The sequence below is a fragment of the Macrotis lagotis genome, chromosome 6, assembly GCF_037893015.1.
Source record: "Macrotis lagotis isolate mMagLag1 chromosome 6, bilby.v1.9.chrom.fasta, whole genome shotgun sequence".
NCBI classification, from domain to species: domain Eukaryota; kingdom Metazoa; phylum Chordata; class Mammalia; order Peramelemorphia; family Peramelidae; genus Macrotis; species Macrotis lagotis.
The window spans coordinates 30,131,814-30,157,454 of NC_133663.1; the positions used below are offsets into that span (position 1 = coordinate 30,131,814).

Below are 25,641 nucleotides of genomic sequence, written 5' to 3' on the forward strand. Positions count from 1 at the left end.
TGTGTTCAGATTCCAATGGCTCTGACTCTGGGATGGGTTGCCTTCCCCATCACAGCCACCAGAGAAGTCGCTTCAATATTTTTCCCACAGTTGTATTTCCCTCTATTCTACTCCTCCCCACTCTCATCTATTCCATTCTCTCTTTTCATCCTGTCCCTATCCAGAAGTGTGTTGTATCTGAGTACTCTCTCCCACAATCTTCTGTCCCCACCTTCTCCCCTATCCCATCCCCTTCTTCTCATTTTTCTCTAGGGTGAGACAGTTATATACCCTATTAAGTATGTATGTTATTTCCTCTCTGAGCCATTTCTGATGAGAATGAAGGCTCACTCATTTCCCCTTGCCTTCCCCTGTTCCACTCAGATGTAAAAGTTTTTTCAGTCAAGCATCTTTTAAATATTCTTCGCAACCTCTGTCAAACCAGATATAGAGGCACTGGTATCAAAAAAAAGTGGGCTCAGTGTTCACAATAAAAATGACATCTTATTTTGTTTAAAAAGTAAATGCATTAATATTATATTCATTTTTGTTACTTTATTATACCATTTTTATTGTACATATTGGTGGCATGGGTTTCACTGTAGTCATAAATAAATATTAAATTTTATATTCAGACCTTGACAAGTTTTTGATGGGCAATGTGGCCCAGAAGAGCTAAAAATGTTGGGACACCCATGGTTTAGAGGGAAAGACAATGAGTTTAAGATGTCTACTTAGACATGCAAGATGTCTAAAAGGCAGTTGAAAATGTGAGATTGGAGATAAGCAGAGATGGAGGCAGGAAAGATAGATCTGAGAATCATCAGCATAGAAATGTTCATTAAATCTGCCAGAGCTGATGAAATCAAGAAGTACAATAGGAAAATACTCAAGTCCAGTACAACCAGTCCCACCCAATTATAAACTGGAATTCAGTACCTTTAGTCTTGCATCCTTTTTTATCTTTCCTACTTTTGATTGGATTCTTAACCTGGAATCTATCATCTCTATTTCATAACTATTTCATTAGAATTTGTTTCCTTTGTAGGTTTGTAATTTACTTTATGAATGTATTTAATAACAAGCACTTTTGCAATGCATTTTACATATTAACTTAATATTATTCCTAACAAGGGTGGCCTCACCAGGCTGTCAAATGGACCCACTGTCCATGACATAAAAGGTAGAGCCTTCTTTAGGGTACAAGTCCAGGGAAGACAGGCAAAAAAGCTTAGAAAGTACTAGTAGCCACTTCCTAATACTGACTCTACCACTCTCATTTCTCAGTTATTAATTTTAAAAGTTTTATTGTTCTCAGTTCCATTCAGTCAATTAGCTTTTTTAAAGAGAGGAGAGAAATGAGGCCATTCTCATCAGTTTGATACTGAGCCTTAGGAAATTAGCTCAGGACATGTAAAAGAAAATGACCTACTAGGTCTTCACCTAGATATCTAGTCTTCTTTTCCATAGGTCATGTTTTTCTGAAACTAACCTATCTACCCCAAAGCCCCCAGCCCTAGATGCAGCTCTAGCCCCCTTCCCCAGTGCCTCTTTGAGCATCAATAACTGAGATTACTGGCACTCAGAACATTGATAACATCCCAGATGCAGGTCAAGGGGCACCAATCCCCATGATTTTCCTACTTCTTTTGCACATACGTGCAACTTGGAGTGATTTCCTGACTCTCCAGATCTAAGCCCGTCACCCTCCCCTACCTACCCACCCACCCACCCACCTAAACACACCACAAACATGCACCTTTCTTAAATGAATTCCTTCTCTTCATTGAGTCTACTCCTGTACTTTGGAGAGATAAGGCTAGCTATACACATGTTCTCGTTCTCCTCAATCTAAATCTTGTGCTCTTTCCACAAACACACAAGAGGATACTTGATTTCAGTCAGCCGTTAGAAAAAATAAGGAAAAGAGACTGAATGTGTGAATATGTGTGGATTTACAAAAGGGCACAGAATGAATATCAGTTTTCATTTTGTCAAACTTTGTATTACAGCATTGTCATTACAACCATCAACTCAAAATAAAAAAAGACTGAATATGCATGCCCCCCCAACCCAGCTCTCAATTTCTATCAAGATCCCTTTATTGGGGATCAATCTTGACCCATTTATCCTCCACTTTTCATTGTTCCTCATCGAACAGATCCAGAAAGTTGCAGAATGGGGAATCAAAATAGGAAACCAATTCAATGGTGTTTTCTCGTTCTTCCTCCCTGATCTCCCCTCGTTTTCTTTTTCTGTTTTCTCTCTATGCTGCTTCACTCGGGGATCATCGATTCCCATGGATTAATGATCCATCTCTCACATCTCTCAATTGCTATGCTCTAAACTCAAGATTCCTATCTGCCTTTCCTGCCCCCTCGTCACATATGTACGTATATGTATATATACACATATGTATCCGACATCTCAGCCCCCACATGTCCAACACGCCTTTCTCCCTGTAGCCTTTCTAGTCCTTCTCATTTCTCGGGGAGGGGCCAAGGCCCCCTGACACCCCGGCTTCGGAGTCCGGACCCCCCACTGGGCACCATCAACTTCTCGCGTCCTTCACCCCTGAACTAGGCCCGGCCGGCCCAGGTCACCTGGCCCGGGGCCGGGCCCATCCACTAGCCCAGCGCGGGGGCTGCCCCCCGCGTTTTCTGGGGTACACACGGAGCGCTCGCGGGTGCTCGGGCCCCGCCCGGCCGCAGCCCGTCCTCCTTGCTGCGGCCTTCCCCGCCCCACAAGGCCCGTTCTGGGGCGCCCCAACGCCAGGCCCCCCAGTTGCGTCCACCCCGCATGCACACACGTGGAGCTCCTATACCGGGGCCCCCGGCCGCTCCCCGGGCCTCGTTACCCCGGCGGGCGGGGCCGGGAGGCCCAGCGGCGGCGGGGGCGGAGCCGCGGCCCGCCCCGCCCCCCGCCGGCGCCCGCCCATTGGTCGCCGGAGAGCCGGCGCGCCAATGGCTACTCGCGGCTCCGCGCGCACCGAGGCCTCCGGCGCGGCCCGGGGACACCCGGCTCCGCCCCACCCCCGCGCTGCGCGCGCACCCTGGGCCGCGGGGCCCCGTTCGGCGCCTGCCGGGGCTGGCCCGGGCGGAGGGAAGCTTCGAAGCGGGGCGGACTCCCCGCGCCCAGCTGCGGGCTGCCACGGGCCCCTGGAGCGCACCGCCCGAGGGGAGGGCCCTAGGCCCAGCAGCCTTTCTTTCCACACTTAAAGATTTTATTTATTCTGAGTTTCCCTTCCCCCACGGAAAGCGACCCGTCCGTCTGCTTTGTTTCCACGTCGTGCCTGGATGCAGACGGAGTGTGATGAGACAGAAACCACATCCTCGAGGAAGAGGCGAGAAGTCCAAGAGATCAGACAGTAACATAGCTGGTTTTTTCCCTAAATGCCCTTGGCCTCTCAGCATACGGATGGTGTTCTCCATGGCAGGAACAATAATGTTTGAATCAGTGATGGACAGATTGCGCCCTCCCGCCCTCGGTGCAACCACAAACGCACGATGCCCAGGGTTAACTTGCCATAATAAGCGCTTTCACCCCACACCCTACTAATCTGATTTCTTGTGATTCACTCCCTCTCAAGGGGAGGGGCAGAAGAGGGGGAAGGCGCCCGGTGCTGCCCCGGCCCTTGCCATCCATCTACACCTCGCCACCAGGGTCTGGGGGGCTGATGAGTGCCCGCTGCCTCTCGTGCCACGTGGAACGAGACAGAACTCCTCAGCTTCTCCCATCCAAAAAAGCGGGGTGGGCCCGGGTAACTTCCAGGCTCTCTCCCGTACAAAGACATCATCCCGCAATCCTAAACTACTTCCTCCTACGTGACTATTGAATTTTGCCCTTTAACTATATTTCCGTGTAATACAAGCAGCTGGAAATTCACCTTTCACATAAAGGCTCCTTTAATCAGATAAAATTAGAAAAGTCTAAACTGTCTTTACAGAGCCTTCTCTTAACAAATTATCATTTGTAAAGACATCAGATCAAGGTAACCTTTCAAGTATAAAAGGACCGTGCTATATTCAATTGCAATTTCTTTTCACTGATGACTTTCGCAAGATTGAAATTTTATCCCAAACTCAGAAGTTAATTTCGGGATCTGCTCTAAGGTTAAAGTGGCTTATTTCAGTCACTTGAATTAATAAGCATACTCTAAAATTCTAATAACTTGCATCCAAGGGAAAATTCAAACCCAACTTCCTACCAAAAGGAAACACAAGCTCTGGTGTGCCATATGGAAAACAACAGTCAAATTCAACCTTTCAGTAACTTATATTGTTCCTCCATGCAAAGACAATGAAATGCTTATTAAAATGCTTCAAAGGTCAAATATTTCCCTTGAATAAATTGTTGGATTAGATACAAGTTCATGCAGCAAATTGATTTAAGATACAGTCTACATAAAATATAAAATAAAATGTTATTTTAGTATCATGAGGAATCACATGCAGGAGAAATGATTCCTTTTGTTGAGACCAACTAATATCTTCATAGGAGGCAAGCTTTAAGATCATTTAGCATATCTGAGTGAACATCTAGATCCAGATTAAGTTTATGTATCTTCTCTGAGTTAATGAGATTGCAGATAGATAATGATCCTTCTGCCCTTGTTGGATGGGAGTTAAAACACATCCAGGACCTCTTTTGATGGTGCAGTAGGCAGCAACTCAGCCTCCTGAAGTCTGGAAGACCTGACTTAATATCCAGACACTCACTAGCTACCGTGATCTTGGGAAAGTCACTTAAGCCTGATTGCCTCACATCCAGAGCTATCTCCATTCTACCAGATTCATATCTCACCACTGGACCCAGATGGCTCCAGAGAAGAAAAATGAGGCAGGTGACTTAGCATAACTCCCCCCTCACTGAAATCCAATTCACATGTTTGTCATGGCATCACCTCCCTGATGTCATAGTGTTCTTCAAGAATAAAAGACAGGGGCAGCTAGGTAGCACAGTGGATAGAGCACTGGCCCTGGAATCAGGAGTACCTGAGTTCAAATCCCACTTCAAACACTTAATAATTACCTAGCTGTGTGGCCTTGGGCAAGCCACTTAATTCCATTTGCCTTTCAAAATCCTAAAAAAAAAAAGAAAAGAAAAGAAAAAAAGAATAGACAAACATCATCATCATCAATGAAAATCCCTGCCTACTGGGTGGCTATGTGGTGCAGTGGATAGAGTCAGGAGTACCTGAATTCAAATTTGACCTCAGACACTTAATAAACCTAGTTGTGTGGCCTTGGGCAAGCCACTTAACCCCAATGCCTTGCAAAAAAAAGAAAAAACTAAAGACCTTTGTGCCTTGGTATAGGAAAATACCAATATTCTATCTTAGGAAGTCCACCATAGATTAATTATAGATGTTAAATAGAAGGCATCATCCCTATTGTTGGAATTGCCCCAGTAATTGATCCCCAGGAAGTCTGGTGAGTTAAATTATTTAATTTCTCTTACTTAAGTCTCCAAAATCTTATACTTCTCTATACTGATTGTTGTACAATCCTGCCTTACTCTGTGTCCCCATTTGGGGTTAAAATTAGCAAAGATACTGGAGTGATTTGTCATTAAATAGATTTGCAAAAGAAAAAAAATTCAAGAGACAGAGAAAAATACTTATCACCAATGACAGATCCAAAGATTTATCCCACTGACAGTAACCGGAACCAAGTGTTTTGAACTGAGTCTATGATTTCATTGAGACAGAATAAAGAAATCTTCTCCCCCAAAGAATATCAAAATCAGGTCCAGAATGTGTTTTCTTATGGAAGCAGATTAAACAATTAATATTTATGTACAGGCAGTTAGATGCATAGTAGGTAAATAAGAACAATGGGACTGTAGTCAGGAAAAAAGTTCAAATTTTATGACCTTGGACAAGTCTTCAACCTGTTTGCCTCAGTAGCTTCAACTTTAAAATAGAGATTAATAACACCTACCTTAAATTTTGCTATATAAAGATCAAAAGAGATATTTGTAAAAGGCTTAGTTAGCACAAAGCCTAGCACTAGAGAATAATATATATATAAATATATATATATATATATTATATATATACCAAGAGGAGAGGGATAGGGGGAGGAGACAACAGACAGTTTGTTGGATACAAAGAGACTTGAGGACCATAATCTAAAATAGTACAGTAGCTCTCAAACATTTCCCAGCTGACTCAAATATTACCTTTGGGGATTTTGTGTCTTTGGGACACAACTTTTTCAAAACATGCTTTAAATCTTTTGTTACAGTTTTCAAATTAGTCCTAATGAGGCAGTCTGGCCATCATTAAGATCACCTCCACCTGCCAGCAGAAAATTAATCACTTTGCCTGCCATATTATTTCCTCCTGTATTTTGCTCTCTGAAGTCTGGGGACTTGGATTCTCTAATCGAGCCCATGTGGTATACACTCACTTTGTAATAAAGTAAGTTATTTCCCTTTTCAATTTCCTCATCTCATAAAACAGAGAAGGGGAGTTGAACTGGAGGATCTCAAGGGCCCTTCCCAATGGATTTGTGATTTCTTACAAGGCAGCTGAGTATCCCATGGGCAGTGATAGGCTTAGTAGGTTAGAAAAACCAGGGGTTCAAATATATATATATATATATATATATATATATATATATATATATATATATACGTTCTGTGACTCTGGGCAGGTACTTAACCCCTACCTGCCTCAATTTCCTCAACTGTAAAATGAAGAATTCCTCCCAGAGTTTTTGTGATATCCCCAGTTCTCTTGCCTTCCCTTCCTCTTCTTCCTAGGGGGAAATTTTAAGTCATCAAATCAACCAGCAATTATTAGACATTTGTGAAGTATCAGGCATTGAGGAAACAAAGACAAAAGACAGTGCCTTCTCCACACAAGTTGAATAAACCTGTGTAATCTGGGGAAAATATTTGCTCCTCAGCAAAGTCATCTTTAAGACAAAGGAAACAGAATTACAGAATTGTATAAATACACAGTCATCAGACTCACTTGCCTTCCCCAAAGGGTCAAAAGAATTCCTCAACGGGATTAAATGAAATATTTGTAAAGTATTTGGCAGAGGGTCTCTTACATAGTAGATGCTAAATGAATTCTTCCTTTCCTTCTCTTCCTAATGGGGGGAGGAGGTGGGGGAGAAGGGATGAGGAGAATCTCCAGTTATCCTAATCTATATCTTGCCAGTGGACCCAGAAGACTGGAGGAGAAAGTGAGCCTGGTAACTTTGCAAAGCTCTCCTTCACTTAAATCCAACTCACTTGCATGTCATGGCATCACTTCCTTGATGTCATGGTATTCTCTGAAAATGAAGGACAACTTATGAGTAGAAGAACCATCCCCCTGGGGCCCCAACTGGAAACTGGCCAAATGGGCAACATAGCTCCTTCTTTCTCACCTACCCTCCCTTCCCTTCCTTTCTCCCATCTGACGATGACCAGGTAATTCAGTGATGCTGTCACAAAGAAACATCAGGGTTCTTGGAAGTGAGAAACTCACCACTAGCCCTGCAGTTGTAAGGAAAAAAAAACTCAGATCTTTATTCACAGGCTTGTAAAATTCAGGCCCACAAAGCACAGTTCATAGAAACAACATAGACTTAGGAAAGAATTTAGTTAGAAACCCAGAAACAACATAGGAAAGAAGGAGAGGGCAAGGAACGATAGGGAGCCCAGGTGAGAAGAAAATCTTAGATCAACATAAATCTGGCCACATGGATCTGGGGCCATATTGCCCCAGTATTGTAGGGCAGGGCACATGGTTCTAGTTTAGAGAGATAAAGTGGCCATCCTGTTGGGAAAAAATGAAGAAAAGAGAGAAAAAGAGAGAGACCTCCATTCCAGAGGAACATGCTTAAATGCATTTCCTTGGTGGGTGAGACAAGGGTGGTGCTTGGAGAATGGTTTAGCATCAGGCTCCAGGTATTCTCCAATACTATGCCAAAGGGGCAGTCCCCCCAAGGAGCGGCTAAGATAGAACTCATTGAGCATGTGTGGTATTCTACCCACTAGTCTTTTCTATCCCAAAGGGTGTGACCTCAAGTTCAGTGTAGCATTTCCCTGCTTCACTACTTCTTCCCCAGTCCGCATGAGGCATCACACCATTACCAACTGATACTCTGCCCAAAGGAATGTAAATTTGGATTGCTGAAACCCTGAAAGATATTTGGGGGTTTACAGGTTAGATTTCCTTTCTTAAGGAGCAGGTCTTAAATCTCAAATCACTCTGGCTCTCTCCGTCCAGGCCAATTAAGTCATTGTTCAGGTATAAATTTATCAAAGTGAATGTAGATAGCACTTGTTTCTGTTTCCACAAGAAATTCTGAGGGTCGGGGCGGCTAGGTGGCGCAGTGGATAAAGCACCGGCCCTGAAGTCAGGAGTATCTGGGTTCAAATCCAGTCTCAGATGCCGTGTGGCCTTGGGCAAGCCACTTAACCCCATTTGCCTTGCAAAAACCTAAAAAAAAAAAAAAAGAAATTCTGAGGGTCTTCACCTCCAAGACTAAGTATTTTGGGTGAACTAAGTTAAAAAAAAGGTCATTCTTAGCCTCATTTCTTACCTAGTTTCAATCACGGAATGGGTGTTGTTTTGGTCAATTAGAGCCAAGGTCTCCCATCTTGCCCAAGATCATTTCTAGGCCTCTGATCCATATCTGACCACTGGACCCAGATAGCTCCAGAGGAGAAAGTGAGACTGGTGCCTTCATATGGCCTCCCTCACTTAAGCTCACTTGATATCACTTCCCTGATAAACAGCAATCACAGTAAAAAAAAAAAAATCAACAAGCATTGACTAATGGATTATTATGTGTCTGAGAGGAGGCAGTTGGATGGCTCAGTGAGGAGAGAACTAGATCTGACCTTAGGAAGAGCAGAGTTCAATTGCAACTTCAGATACTTATTAAGCTGTGTGACCCTGGACAAGTCACTTAACTTCTGTTTGCCTTAATCCACTGGAGAAGGAAATGACAAACATCTTTACTATGTTTGCTAAGAAAACTCCAGGGACATTATGATTGAAGGGGTCACCAAGAGTTAGATAAGGTTGAACAGCAAGTGCTAAACAGCACCAGGCTAAACACTGGGGATATTAAAAAAAAAAAGGCAAAGAAAAAAGTCCCCGTCCTCAAGGGACTTATTATAATCTAATGGGAGAGAAAACATGCAAACAATGAAATACAAGCAAGATATATATATACACACACACACACACACACACACAGAGAGAGAGAGAGAGAGAGAGAGAGAGAGAGAGAGAGAGAGAGAAAGAGGATACAGCACTACAATAATCAAAGACAATTCTGAAAAACTTGTGATGGAAAATACCATCCAAATCCAGAGAGGGAAACTGGAATTTAAAAGCAGACTAAAGCCTACTATCTTCAATTTTTATAAGTTGCTTTATATATTATATCTTTTTTTCTAATATTTTTGCTTCCATTTGGATTTGATTCTTCTTTCACAACATAATTAGTATGAATCTATGTTTTGCATAATTGTACATGTAGAGCCTACATTAGATTACTTACTGTCAGGGAGGGAGGCAGGGGGAAAAATGTAAAACTCAAAACCTTGACCAAAAAATAATTAGTGAATACTACTGTTGCATGTTTTTAGAAAAATAAATTAAAAGTATTAATTTTTAAAAAGATAATATTCAGAATTAATTTGAAATTACCTCAGGAGGAAGGAACTAGAATTAAGTAACAAAGTTTTTCACAGTAGGAATTAGATGAGATTTGAACAAAACAAGGAAAACTCAGGATCAAGTTAAGAAGGAGAAATGGAGCCCTAATTCTGAGGGGGAAATGCAGAGAGGAGAAAATGCTAGTGTCTTGTTTAAGAACAGTAAGGAGGTAAAGACCACTGTCTTTACATCATAACCTCAAATAATCTTTCACCAGCAGAGATGAGCTGATCCTCCAATGTCCTAATTTCAGTCTTAAATTGTATCCTGAGACATACACTGAGAGGTTAAATGATTAGATTCAAGATTCCAACCTAGATTTTCTTTAAGATATAGTAAAAGTCTTGTATTACTGCCTGCACAGTTCTAGGATCATATACATTCTGTCTGTGAGTGTGAAAATAGTAGCAACTGAATAGCAAAGTAACTATGACCTTGAAAGATTTTTTAGCAACAAGGGCTTTCAGAAAGTATTATGAGTATAAGAGTGTGGAACTAAAATAAAAAATGAGGGGTGGCTAAGTGGCGCAGTGGATAGAGCACCGGCCCTGGAGTCAGGAGTACCTGGTTTCAAATCCGGCCTCAGACACATGATAATTACCTAGCTGTGTGGCCTTGGGCAAGCCACTTAACCCCATTACCTTGCAAAAAAATTAAAAAAAAAATAAAATGAAAAATGAGATTTAGAATCTACTTACCCCAGAAGGCAAAAACTGGAATGTCCCATGCTTTACAGGCTATCTGGCTTAACCTGCACAGAACAAAATTTTATCACAAAAGCTAGTTATCACCATACTGCCACAGTATTGTCATTGCCCCAGATAAAGTCCACATGATAGCAATATCAAAAGGAAAAGAAGACAGCTGCTTTTTATGTGAATGCCACTGAAGAACCTTGGAAAACCAACTATACAATATATTTATGTAATAGTTGAGCCATCCAATTGACCCAAAATATAAGTTTTCCTGCTGACCTAGAGAAGATACCTATTTTTGGCCATTCTACGGGAAACCATGGAGCTCTGATTTGTACTTTGAAAAATTGCCAAAAATCCAAATCTAATTTGGAGAATTCTCTCCAATTTGTAATACAGTACTCTGTCCTTGGTGGGAAAAGGCCTTCAGTGGATATTAAGGATCAGATCAAAGTTAAGTGGAAGGCATATGATGCCTTGTGAAGTTCTGTGAAGTTTATCCAGATTCTCAGCTGAACATTTTAATGGATTATGGCAAAGATGAGCAGTTCCTTAAAGATGTGCAATTAACTTCCAGACATTATAGTGGCCTCAATGGAACAGAAAATTTCAGTCATTTTTTGATTGCAAGAAGGTTATGATCATAACTACTTCACAGCAACTTTTATTAATGATCACACCAGACATCATGTAAAATACTTTAATGTATAAAGCTACCTATACAAATAATCTCATAATTATAAAAGTTGCCATTAAGGGGGGGCAGCTAGGTGGTGCAGTGGATAGAGCACTGGCCCTGGAGTCAGGAGTACCTGAGTTCAAATCCAGCCTCAGACACTTAATTACCTAGCTGGGTGGCCTTGGGCAAGCCACTTAACCCCACTGCCTTAGAAAAAAAAACAACTTAAAAGTTGCCATTAAACAGAATTTTTAAAGATTGCACTATACAGGGAAAATTACTGCCCAAGATCACTCACTTCTCATTTTTACTAAAGGGTGACTAGCTTCTGAATAAATATATAAAATCAAGCAATCCAATTCCTTTTTGTTCCCCATAAGTACCCTGATAGAAGAAATGTCAACTTTGGGGCAATTTGAAATCTTTGTAAAATTAAGTTTATAGGATCACAGAGTATAAATACAATGATTTAGCTATACTTGGCACAAAATAAGTTGTTGGTCACTGTGTTTTAAATTCCTAGAGAACTTCATAATAGAATTGTATCTAAGTAACTGAATAAAGAGACAATGCAAAAAAAAAAAAAAAGACATAATATAACTAGAAATGCAGAGATTATAAAGGCTAAGTCTTTTTCCAAAAAAGCATTATGAAATAAGGATTGTAATCCCTTCCTGATTTCTGAAAGTAGCAATAAAAATAGCTAATAATATACAGATGTTTTCAATGTGTTGGTTTGTTTTGCAGCTTTTTTTTTTAACATAAGAATTCCTTCAAGATGAAGAGGAGAGAAAATAAGAAAATGAGGGGGGAAAGATGCAAAATAAAAATACTTCAATAACTTTTATTTTTTAAAGTGGTGGCCATAGGGGTGGCTAGGTTGCATAGTGGATAGAGCACCAGCCCTGGAGTCAGGAGTACCTGGGTTCAAATCCGGTCTCAGACACTTAATAATTCCCTAGCTGTGTGGCCTTGGGCAAACCACTTAACCCCATTGCCTTGCAAAAACCTAAATAAAGTGGCTGCCATATACACAGAGCTTTAAAGCTGGCAAACTGCATCACACACATTTTCTCATTCACCATGAAAGAAAAACAATAATGGCATGCTACATGTAAGACTCTCCTAATAGGGCGTAATTAGGAAGCAAATGCTAAGACCCCTTCTTCAGGGTTATTGACATTGCTTAAAACTTTTCTTTTCTGGGTCTCCAAAAGCTTTGGTTACTGAAAAGACAAGACTACCTACCAACACACTCTGTGGTTAAGTAGTTGGTGCCACTTGTGGGGTATCCTGTTCCTTCTCCATAAGAGTAGCCCCCTTAGATGATGGACAAGCTGAATAAAGCCTGATGTTCTAGGAACATCTTGGGCATAGGGTTCTGTGCATTCTCCATCTAAATCTTAGGAAAGGTGAGGGTTGAAGTGGTATAATTGGATGGACTCCTAAGGCATATTGCTTCCATCTCTCCTTCAAGATCCCATAATATTTGCCAATTTATTGGTAGCTCTTACCATGGATGGTTTCTGTTGTCATTAGTACTATCCATATTTTACAAAAGAAATGTTCAAAAGGGATAATGACTGGCCCATGATCAAAGAGCAACTAGCTGGCACTGTGGATAGAAGGCTTAGTCAAACTCCTCTTCACAAGTTCAAATCTGACCCTGGGCAAGTCACTTAACCCTGTTTGCCTGTTTCCTCATCTGTGAAATGAGATGGAGGGGGGAAAGGTAAACTATTCCCATCTCTGCCAAGAAAATCCCAAATGGAGTCACAGTTAGACACAACGAAGCAATACGGATTTTATAGCTAACCAGATTTAATCTGGGTTGTAGTGTTTAAAATTCTAGCTTTTTTTTAAAGTCTTTCATGCTTTCTTCTTTCATCATTCCTCATAATCAAGACTGAAAGGCCCTAAGTCATCCCTGCCCCATTGACTACTTTACATCAGCAGTTTCCATTTTCAATGGTTTGCCAAAATTTGTCTCTTGGCCCCTAAATAATCTTCCTAAAACCATCCCAGTAATCACCATCAGATTAATCTGCCTAAACATCACTTTCATCACAAAGCTCTTCAATGGCTCCTTACTACTTAAAGTTCAAATTTTTTTCTCTCCACATTTCCAATCTTAATTTTTTTGTCAAATTAGAGAATACAGGACAGTATGTCTGCTAGCACATTTTATACATATATATCATATATATATATATATATATATATATATATATATATATATATATATATATATCCTAAACAGGCAGGAATCTGACACTATATGGAAACTGAAAAAAATGAATGAACAATATTGGAAGACTGGCCAATGAGCCCATCTTGTCTAGGCTGGAAAGATCATAACCACCTTGTTCATCCTGGAGTAAAAGTATTGATCAACTCCGTTTCCAATCTGGGCAGTCTCATTTTTTAACAAGGTAATGGGGTTAAGTGACTTGCCCAAGGACACACAACTAGGTAATTATTAATTTGAACTCAGGTCCTCCTGACTCCATGGCAGGCGCTCTATCCACTGCACCAGTTAGCTGCTGTCCATAAGCAACAATCACATCCCTTAAGCTTCACGGCAGCCTCACGTTGTCTGCATATTCGTGAAGCATTTAATTCAAACAGGTTTGACTTTAGCTCTAGTGAAATCATAACTAGTTCAAGCATTCAACCAATCTCAGACTGAGGCAGGATAGGGGAAAGAAGAGACTGACAAATATGTGTATAGAAATCGATTTATAATTATTTGTAAATCTATATGCATGTTTGTAAATATAACTTAATTGAATATGTATCTAAAAGGTGTGCACATATATTTTGCTATTGTTATTGCTCAGTCTTATCTGATTCTCCATGACCCCATTTGGGGTTTTGACAAACATTCTGGAATGGTTTGCTATTCCTGTCTCCAGTTTTATTTTAAAGATGGGAAAACTGAGGAAACTGCGTTAAGTGACTTGCTCAGGATCACAGAGCTAGTAAGTGTCTTGAGGCCAGATTTGATTACAGAAAGATGAATCTGACTCCAAACCCAGTGTTCCTATACCTTTTATGACCGAGCTCCCCACATATACATAACACCTGGTGTCCTCTTTTGCATTCAAGGTTAAGATATTGTTCAGAGAAAGGATGATCTTTCCAGTCTTTGAGGGGAGTAATGGATAAGGAATTGTTCTTCAATCATATCAGCTATGTCCAACTCTGTGACCTCACTAGGGTCTTCTTGGAAGAGATACTGGAATGGGTTTACAGATGAGGAAACTGAGGCAAACAGGATTAAGAGACTTGTCCAGGGTCACACAACTTATAAGTTTCTGAAGTCAATTTGAACTTAGGAAGAGGAGTGTTCCCGACTCCCGGTCTAACCCTTTATAACCACGGTACCATGTACCTGGCCTAGTTATTTTGGAATGTTAACCTAATATGGTATTTTAAGATAGTGTGATGCTTCCCTTGTTCATGACTCCTTGAAATGTTATTTCAAATCATCTCAGATATAGAGACATGTAGGAGGGTTATGAGGGAAACTATGCCAATGTGAACAAAACTCAAGCTAGAAATGCTTGAATATAGGATAATGATGATATTTGTCCTTTGTTCTCAAAGAAGACTATGGACATTGGGGAGGTGATACCATGACCAGCAAATGGATGAGTGAGGGGGGGAGGGAGGAACTATTCTAAGCCACCAGCCTCACTTTCTCCTCTGGAGTCACCTGGATCCAGTGACCAGATATGAATCAGAACAAGTGGAGACGGCCTCAGATATGAGGTGATCAGGGTTACGTGACTTGCAGGAGATCACACAGCTAGCAAGTGGCAAGTGTTTGAGGCTCGTCCTTGTACCTAAAACATGAAGTAACATTATTAACAATTTTATCTGACTCTACTCAGATAACTCAAATGACAAATATGATAGATTCTGAGAAATCTGAACAACTTAAATAGACTGTCTTTTCCCTTTATTATTCATTCTTTCTTTTCTTGGTTTTTGTGGGACAATGGGGTTAAGTGACCTGTCCAAGATCATACAGTAGGTTAAGTACCAAGTGTCCCAGGCTGGATTTAAACTCAGATCCTCTCGACTCCAGGGGTAGTGGTAAAGTAGGCACCCTTTTGTTATTCTTTCTTTTGAGGGATGGCTTTCAATTTGGTGGCAAGAAAAGGGATAAAAGTAAAGTAAAACAAAAGAAATCAATGCATTTTTAAAATTAATTCATCAGAAGTTGAAGAATCAATCATTTAGAGACAATGGAGTTCCTTTCCTTGAAGGTCTTCAAACAGAGGTTAGAGGACCACTAGTCTAGAAAGTTTTAGGTAGTTTTTTCTGTAAAGGATAAGTCATCCTTTTACATTTCTGAGATTCCTCCCAACAATTTGCTCCTTCAAATGCAGGACTCTTTTCCTGGATTTCAATGTGTCTAATGCAAGAAGAAATTCTCCTAGTATTTATAGTGGCCTACTTATAACTACTTCGCTTTTGTTTATCTGGGATAGCCTCTGAAGATGTAAAATTAAACACATTTTCTTTCTTTTCCCTTAATCCTAATTCCTCATACAGAAAACGACTAATCTATAAACATGTTTAAACAAATGTGTATGTACAATATTCATCAGGCTGCTGCCAAGGGGAGAGTAGATGAGAGGAAATTATATAACTTAATATATATAAGCATGTGGATGAAATGTTGAAAACCTTTCATAAGATGTAACTGGAAAAAGAAAAAAAAATTAAGCACCCTGTTTTTCCCCATACAGTCAAACAACACAGCTTAAAATATGGAAGAAAACAGCTACTAGATGGAGAAATAACAATACATATCCACCAGCTGACAGAAGTGCAATGAAGACTGTTCTGTTGCTTTGGAGTTGATTTTTCTTGCCTCCAGAACATACAAGGTTGCAGCACTTTAGGACTTGCTTAATGGATTTCACTGTAGCTGTGAGGCAAACATCATCATTCTCCAGGATCCCATCAGCTTTAGTACTCCTCCACCCCATCACTATCCTCTGTCCCTGAGGGATAACTCCAAAACTCTAATTAAAGGAATGAACTCCTCATTTCTTATCTGATTGTACTATTTCTGGACATTTCTGACTAGTTTTGGGTACTTCTCACCTCCCTTCTCGATTTTCTTTTATAAAATGTAGGGGGGGGGCGTGGCACCGGCCCTGGACCCTAGAGTCAAGAGTCCCTGAGTTCAAATCTTGCCTCAAATACTTAATAATTACCTAGCTGTGGCCTTGGACAAGCCACTTAACCCCATTGCCTTGTCAAAAAACAAACAAAAAAAAAGTTACAGGGCAGCTAGGTTGCACAGTGGATAGAGTACCTGGAGTCAAGAGAATCTGAGTTCAAATGTGATCTCACACTTAATACTAGCAGTCACTTAACCCCATTGCCTTGAAAAAAATAAAAACAAAAACAAAAAAAGCAGTACAATGTGTTATACCTTCTCCCATTAGACTGTAAACTCCTTGAAGGCAAGAGCTCTTTTTCTGTATTTGTATCTCCAAAGTTTAGCACAATGCTTGACTGGAATTGGCACTTTATAAACCATCAGTGGCACCCATGCCCCCACCATCCCAGCTTAAAACTTTGCCTTTTCTTCCACTGAAAAAATTGCAACTTTCATTAAGGGTACTCTCTTCACTCTTCCTATTCTCTTAACACTAAAATGGTTTCCACACTTTAACTCCTGGTTAAATCAAATCCCTCTACTACAGGCAAAAGTGGACCCATTCCATTTTCTCCAGCAGATTTACCTCTATCATCCCTGTGACAATGCTCTCTCCTGGTTCTCCTGGTTGACTGATCCTCAATTTTCTTTGCTGGATCTTCACCCAGGTACTGTTTTTTAATCTTGGGTGGTATCCAACAGTCAGGTCTGTCTTGGGTCCTCTTCTCTGTTTATACTATTTCACCTGGTGATCCTTTCAGCTCCCATCTCTATGAAGATCATTGTCAGATTTTTTTTTTTGTATAGTTCAATCTCTCTACTTACCTCTCCAGTCTGATAGTCATGTGGAAAAATTACTCTAAAGCTTTACTGATTAGGCATTTCTGAGGTATTAGACCACACCTCTCAGCTTGGCCAATAGGACAAGAAAGGATAATCATCAATGTTGGAGGGGATGTGGGGAAACCAGAACACTGATGCACTGTTAGTGAAGTTGTAAACTAATCCAACCTTTCTGGAGAGTAATTTGAAATTATGCTCAAAGGGCAATAGAACTGAGCAATAGAACCCTTTTGATCCAGCAACCGGTATGTATCTTGAAGAGATTACGGAAAAGGGTAAAAACCTCTCATGAAATATACTATTTTATTCATTTTTTCATGGGAGGTTTTGTCCTATATATTCTCACAACATGACCAATATAGAAAAATTTTACATGATTGCATATAATCAACCTGCATCAAATTGCTTACTTTCTTATGGAGGAGGGAAGAGAAGGAGAAACAAAATTTTGAACTCAAAATTCACATCCAAAATAACCATGAAGCCTAAATACAGACCAAAGCATACATTTCCAAGTTTTAAAATTTGTTTTATGCTTTAGTTTTTCCTCCTTTTGCTCTGATTCTTCTTTCACAACATAAGATGGATTTATGTTTAACATAATTATGTATGCATAATCTATCAGAATGCTCATTGTCAAGGGAAGGGGGGGAAATCTTAAGGCCACCTCAACTCTCTATAACTTCTATACATATGAACCCCACACTGGAACTATTAACTCTACGGCATAGGGGTAGCTTTCACAACATGGCCCTTTCTCTCCACCATACTAATACACTCCACCATGGTGTGTTCCTAACTTTTAATAGGAGCATTTCTGCCATATATCTTCATATTCACCAAGTCTCTGGGACAACCCCCTCCAGAAATCTCTCCCCACTGCCTTCTCTATACAGCTTCCCTATTTGTGGGCTCACACTTCAGTGTGGTTATCAACTCCTCACTCTCCCAGATCTCACCTAAACACTCTGTTACTAAAGTCTCTCAGTTCTTTCCAATTCAATCCCTTCTCTAGTTGCACAGTTACCACTCTAGTGACATGTCTCATGCACCACACTGCCAAGCGCTTCACTTCCTCTCTAACCAGACTTCACATGACTACTAAAAAACCCTAGTGCAGCCATGGCTCACACACACCCCTCATGAATCTCCAGTAAGGGCGGCTAGGTGGTGCAGTGGATAAAGCACCAGCCCTGGAGTCAGGAGTACCTGGGTTCAAATCCGGTCTCAGACACTTAATTATTACCTAGCTATGTGGCCTTGGGCAAGCCACTTAACCCCATTTGCCTTGCAAAAACCTAAAAATCAAAAAATTAAAAAAATAAAAATTAATCTCCAGTAAAAGATTACTATCTCTATAATTAAATACTTCCAAACTCTCTTCTCTACCTACGGCTCTTGCTCTTAACTAACAGTCTCCACTGTACCATTCCAAGAAGAATATACTTTCTACACATACTCTGGTGGAATGACCTCAGATTCTTAAGATGCCCCAATTTCCAGACTTTTTTTTTAATAAGCTCAAATTCGGGGCGGCTAGGTGGCACAGTGAATAGTCAGGAGGATCTGAGTTCAAATCGAGCCTCAGACACTTGATAATTCTCTAGCTGGGTGACCTTGAGCAAGTCACTTAACTCCATCGACTTACAAATTTAAAAAAAGCTCAAATCCACTTACCCATTGTTGTCTTCACAAACCCCAGAGCTATTAAATATCTTCACCTCCCTAAAAGAAAAAGACTTCCATTTAAGTATTATAATCTCCCTGTCCCACCAAATAGAAAATAAACTCCTGGAGTGCAGGGAAATGGTTCCTTTTGAGTTTAGTCTGGATTCCTATTAGGCCACTGGATCCAGATGTCTCTGGAGGAGAAAGTGAGGCTGGTAAATTAGCACATCACTTCCTCCCTCCTTCAAATCCAATTGACATGCTTGTCCAGCCCTAGCCTCACCTCCCTGAGGGCTTGGTCTTCTTCGAAAACAAAGGACCAAGATCACCCTCGTCACCTTCATCATTCCACGCCCCAAGGTTGCAAAATATCTGGCACATGAGCTAGAGATGCCTCTTCATGCTCTCTTCTCATTTCCACTCCACATTCATCCCCTCTTCCCTTTTCCCTCTCTCCAGCTTTTATGAACTCAGCCTTTGGAATTTCCTCGTAACTCTAAGTTGGGGCTCTCCCTCATATCCCCACACCCCACCGTGTCCTCCACACTCCACAAACTGGAAAGATGCTGGAAGCGACTGCATGGCCCTCCCCGTCGGAAGGACCCTGGTAATTAAAGCTCGAGGCAGTAGATACACAAGTAAAATTAGTTTCCACCTCTGAGGATGGGACCCCCACAAGCAATCAGAGTCCCGCTCTTCGACCCTCGAGGTGCAAAGGGGAACAACGAGGCTTGGGGTGAATGAGCGATGCCCGGGGGCAGCTCCCATTACTCAGGGGGCGCCCAGTCTGTCGGGGGCGCCACTCATGGATGCTCTCCCTGTGGCCCCCGCCCACCCTTGGGACTCACCCCGTGGTCCCCCGCACCCCGAGGCTGACAGAGCCCAACTCTTGGCGACCCCAGACTCAGGGCCCCCGAGGGGCCACCGCCTCTGCTGGGGGCAGCTGGGGCTGCACGGGCGAGCGCAAGCCTAGCGGGAGGCGCCTCCAGCGGGTCAGGCCGGGGCCAGTCCGACGGACAGACTGGCCACGAGAGAAGCCGCCTGGCCCAGGCTGATGTTTCTCTCTGTCCTCCGGCTCCGCTGAAAGCCAGCCACCAAAACAGCGGGTGGACCAGCCTGGATCGGAAAAAAGAAGAGAGCAAGGCGGCTTTGCTCCAAAGGTCCTATTCTAAAGTCACCATGGCCCCAGCTTTTCTTATCTCTTTTTCCATCTGGCCAATTCTGCTTTTTAAAGCATTCTTCTCCTCAATAACTTTTTGAACTGTTTTATCCATTTGACCTAAGCTGGTTTTTAGCATGCTATTTTCTTCAGCATTTTTTTTTGATTTCCTTGACTAAGCTGCTGACTTCATTTTCATGTTTTTCCTGCATCTCTCTCCTTTCTTTTCCCAGTTTTTCTTCCAACTCCCTCATTTGATTTTCAAAGTCTTTTTTGAGATCTGTCATAGCCTGAGCCCAATTTCTGTTTTTCTTGGAGTCTTTAGATGCAGGAGCTTGTGCTTCCTCATCTTCAGACTGAGTATTTTGATCCTTCTTGGGCTCATTTGCAAAATATTTCTCAATGGTCTTCCTCTTGTTTCTTTGTTCATTTTCCCAGCCTAAGCCTGTTTTTGGGGGTGCTTCCTGAGCTTTTGGGACACTCCCACAAGGGTCTCAGTGTGTGAGGTTCTGTCCTCCCTCCTGCTCTGTGAATGACCATAAGTGCCCCCCTCTGCCACGGGGCCGAGGTGGGGGGGGGGGCCCTGTTGTTCTATGGGGGGGCCTAGACTGGGATCAGGATCTGAATGTGGTCAGAGCCCCAGAGTCCTGTTCCAGGGGCAGAGGACCGGCCCCAGCTTTTCTTAGAGTTGCCAGTGGCACAGCTCATTGGCTGCCAACTGGTCCTCTCAATTCTGATTGGGTGGAAAGGATACAGGCTTTCTGCTTACAACTAATAGCAAAATATTCTCCTACTTTAAGCCTATCAATTCTAGTGCCAAGATAAGGAAGTAGAGATAACCCATACCTAGAATGCACACACCAAAACAATTTCTGCTCGCTTTTGAAGTTTTTATTTAAGTTTTGTTCTGATTTTTTATCTCAAAGATAAAAAGTCAAAATTCTTACACCAACCTTCAAAAGAAAACCATGCAGAGCAATTAAAAATGTGTACAGCCTTTTGTTTCCTTAGTTTGCTTTTTTATACTAGGGTTGTCAACAGAAAAGATCACTTTTAAAGTTTTAAGCCCAAAAGGTTAATTCATTTAATTGAGAAAAAGGAAAGTCCCCGAAACAGAACTGCATAGACAGACATTAATGACAGTGACAAAGCCTGCCTGAAGGGAGCCTGGACTCAATCTAGGTCCTCAAACGTTGAATCAGATGAATAGAAGATATCTGGGAGCAGTGGGTTAAGACCTAAAGGACTCTTCCCATGGATTTCCAAGTATTCTTTCCTCCTTCCAGTTTTCTTTATCCCTTTCTATAACTGAGACTCCACCAAAGGCAACACAAACTAACAAGCTTCAGAGGGATGGTTTGAACCTAAATCCTCAGGCTTCAGAGTCACCTTTGCCAAGCTTATACATTCCATGGTTTCAAACAGTTTGGTCCGGCTAGAATGACCTTGATGCTCTCCATTCTGACCATTCCATCTTGGAATACCTTGCCACAAGTTGCCTCTCCACCACCTCACATCTAAAATGTCACCTTTCTCACCACTCTAGAAATTCATAATTTTCTCCAAACCTCAGCTCAAATACCATTTCATTTTTTAAGAAAGATTTTATCTCTTTTGAGCTTTACAATTTTTTCCTTAATCTTGCCTCCCTCCCCCCCCACAGAAAGGCAATCTGTTAGTCTTTACATTGTTTCTGTGGTATACATTGATTTATGTTGAAAGTGATGAGAGAGAAATGAAATCTTTAAGGAAGAAAAATAAAGTATAAGAGGCAGCAAAATTGCATAATAAGATAACAGGGGTTTTTTTTCTAAATTAAGGGTAATAATAGTCCTCGGTCTTTGTTCAAGCTCCATAATTCTTTCTCTGGATCCAGATGGTATTCTCCATTGCAGATACCCCAAAATTGTCCCTGGTTGGTGCACTGATGGAATGAGCAAGTCCATCAAGGTTGATCATCACCCCCAAATTGATGTTAGGATGAACACTGTTTTTCTGGTTCTGCTCATCTCGCTCATCATCAGTTCATGCAAATCCCTCCAGGTTTCCCTGAGTTCTCATCTTTCCTGGTTTCTAATAGAACAATAGTGTTGCATACACCATTGTATTAAAGGGAAAGTGCTTGATAAATTAATTTACTGTTGTATTTGTTCATTTAGTATTCAGAACCCAGTCTATCCTACTGCAGCCACTGGCTACTTGGGTTCTGTTCTGCATCTGGGGAAATCATTATTCAGACTGAGGTGGAAATAAAACAAAATTGATTAAAATGGTTACAAAACATGGGAAGGGGGAGAGAGAGAGAGAGACAGAGAGAGAGAGAGAGAGAGAGAGAGAGAGAGAAATAGACACACAGAGACAGAGACACACACACAGAGGGAGGGAGAGAGAAAGACACACAGAGAGAGACACACACACACACACACACACACACACAGGAAGAGAGATAGAGAGAGACAGACAGACAGACAGACAGAGCGAGAGAGCCCTGAACTGGAGTCTCTCATCCAGAGGGCAAAAGGTGAACGAACTCTCTTCCCCTATACTCAACCCAGAATTAGGTGGAGGGCAAAGCCCAAGGAGATCAGCATACAAATTTTACAATAAACAATGGTACTTTAAGAATGGGGAGGGTTCCCAATCAAGATTACATTTGTTTCAATCATAATTCTCTACTGCAAGTCAATTTACATCCTCACCCAAATTCTTTGTTACATTTAAATTCTCTTCATCTTCCCCTGCACCACTGTTATCACCTCCCTGATGCCATAGCCTCTTTGCATGTCCATGAGGACAAGCAACAGACTTTATTATCCCAATTTTACCCGGAAGAGGACTCATTTATCCTGCAATCCCATCAACCAATCAATAAATAATCTGTTCATCCAAGAACAATCAACAAATAAAAGCTTGTTATAAATGGCTCCTGAATTCTTAGTCCAGAGTGATTAAAATGGCTTTTATTAACATGTCATAATAAAAAGCCCATCTCTCTCAACAAGAGGGGTCCTTCATCCAGGAAATGCTAGAGTTTATATGCACTTTGAAAGTCCTTCCCCTTCAGTTCCAATCCTTGGCTGGGGTCACAATCTAAGGGATACATTTGCTCCCTCACATTTTCCCCACCCTGCTCATTATACTAATGAACAAGAACAGCTGGTGCAAAGGACAATAACATAAATGAATGAATGACAATTCAGCCTCTGCAAAGTAATTTCTTCACCTTTTCGCTTTATCTAACTCTCTTCTTCTTGTAAACAGGTTGGAATCTCTGGATTCCAAAAGCTAGACATCCTGGCTTTTGTAAAGTATTATCCTCAGAGGACTGTGAGACCCTGGCAATACCTTTCTCACCCATTTAGAAAGTTGTTCCTTAAGATATTTTGACCCCAAATCCTCCAAATCATTTATTAGTTCAATACTGAGACTGAAAACACTGAGGTATTTAAGTAGGGATTTAAGGAAAGAAAACAAATGAAACCTTTTTAAACATTTTTCTTCCAATGAATAGAGGAGACTACTATTGTGTATTGTAGTTTAAAATCTGAAGCTAAACATTGAATGAAGGCATTATTCTCCTGTTTTCTCTTATTTAAATGTCCTTGAACAAAGAAAAGATATTGCCTCAGGAAAAGTGAATCAAATGATCTGGAAAAAAATATCTATTTTTTATGACTTTGGTTTCCCTAAAAGATATAGCAGAATTTAATTGTCTAAGTAATTTAGAAGTAAAGTCACTAAAAAGGTATTAGGATTAAAGCATGTATTTGCAAATTCTTTTCTCTTTTTTTGAGGGTGAGGCCAGGAGGTTGAATGTCTTGCTCAAGGTTACACAGCTAGTAAGTATCCAGTGTCTGAGATCAAATTTGAACTCAGGTCCTCCTGACTCCAGGACTGGTCCTCTATGCACTGGGCCACCTAGTAGTCCCATTTGCAATTTCCTAAGAAATTAAATTGCAAATGTTTACTGGGAAAAAAAAACTTTTGTAAATCTAGAAATATCAGCTCTGATTGGTTAAAAAGCAAAGTTTTAGAAGGATTTGAGACACTGAAATTGAAAATATTTTAAAAATACACATTTTATGTGCACACATATCTGTCTTTGTATTCCCAGTCTGCAAACAAGGGGCTAGGGTTTACTTTGGCAGAACATATACTAAAATTGGAATGATATTGAGAAGATTAACGTGGCCGGAGTAAGGATGACATATATAATAAACAAGGCGCTAGTCATATAGAGGGAGCTTTTTGACAGACTGAAGAGCCAACCTTAAAGATTCCAGATTTCAAAATCTATACTCTTGCAAATTGTAAGATAAAGAGGTCCTCTCTGACCCTGAGATTACTTTCTAGGAGCCCATCTGTGAACACATAAATTTATAAGGAAGGAAAAAACCCTGGAAATTTTATAGAGGCTTGCAATTATATAGAGGCTTCATGGTCCCCTGGTCCAGGCCCAAGATTTTACACTTAGGGGAGTATATCTGCACCGGTAGCTAGAAAGGCAGTAGAGTTCAGAAGGGCCTACTTCAATACAAGGTGTTCGTTGGGGGGATTGGGGGGCGCAGGAATTTCACAGCATGGTTTCAAAGTTTCGCTTTTCTCTCCAGAGCCCTGAGCCCCCCGCGGTGTAGAGGCCCCTCTAGAGGGAGGAGCTCTGCTCGCGGCTCTGGGGGTCCCACCTTCACCAGGCCGGGAGGTGCCCCCCAGCCCGGTGGGTTCCGTCCAGTCCCGGAGCTTCCCTCTTTGCCACCAGGAACATGGCAGAGACGCAGAGGCGGGAGGCCGCTCGGGCCGGGAACACTAAGTATCCATTTGTATCCTTTCCGGCTCAGGGTTCCGGGTCCAGGGAAGCCAGGACAGAGGCCCCGTGGGGGGGCGGGGAACGCGGAGTAGCCGCCTGTATCTATTTGTATCCACTTGTATCCATTTCTGTCCCTAGGCCCGCCCCGAGCCCTCGTGGTGCGGAACTCCGCGGATCCCTTTGTATCCATTGGCGCATCCGCTGTTTGGCGGCCGCAGTGACCAATGAGCGGGGCGCGCTCCGGCCGGGGGCGGGCCTTGCGGCTGTATAAGGCGGGCCGCGCCGGGCCGGGCCGGGGCGGACGCGCCGCTGCGCGGCGGTTGTTCCCGTCCTGCCGCTTCTAACCCTAATTTGTGGTCGGGGCCGCGGCTCCTCGGGCTGCCCGCAGTTTTGGTGGCTGGCTTTCTGCGGGCCGGGGGAGCGGGCAGCGGAGCAGGAGCGAGAGAACAAACGCCAGCCATGGTCGGGCGGCCCCGCGCGTGGTCCGTCCGCCCCGTCCGGGCCCGGCCCGAACCCCCTGGGGGCACCTCCCGCCGGACCTGCGCCGGCCCGCGGAGCCCCGGCAGACCCCCGCGCGGAGGCGGCGACCCCTCGGGGGCCCCGAGTCTGGGGTCGCCCACTGGGGTCGCCAAGAGTTAGGCTCTGTCAGCCTCGGGGTGCCGTGGGCCCGCGGGGCGAACCCCAAGGCCGGGCGGGGGCCACAGGGAGAGTAACCGTGAGCGGAGCCCAGACTTGGGGCGCTCCCTGGAGTCCCGGGAGCTGCCCCCGGGCCGGCTCAGACACACGCGGAGGAGCACCCCGGCTAGGAGGGGGAGGCCGAGGGCTTGGGGGGCGTGAAGTCCTCCGAAGGTTGGAGTGGGGGGCCGGGCTCGTAGGTCCGGAAGCCCTAGTCGAGAGGGACACACCTGGTCCTGTCTGCGTGGGGGGTTTAGGAGATCTGAAGGGGGGGGATGCCCTCC

General features: G+C 42.5%; 1 non-coding gene and 1 pseudogene across 1 annotated transcript; both read left to right on the top strand.

Moving 5' to 3' along the window:
• Window positions 1–10,328: 10,328 nt before the first annotated feature.
• On the top strand, window positions 10,329–11,058 carry LOC141492104 (S-formylglutathione hydrolase pseudogene; annotated as a pseudogene).
• A 12,954-nt stretch (window positions 11,059–24,012) lies between these two features.
• Window positions 24,013–24,116, top strand: LOC141492389 (U6 spliceosomal RNA). Its single transcript, XR_012469873.1, has one exon. It is a non-coding gene; the product is annotated as a U6 spliceosomal RNA (small nuclear RNA).
• Window positions 24,117–25,641: the final 1,525 nt, after the last annotated feature.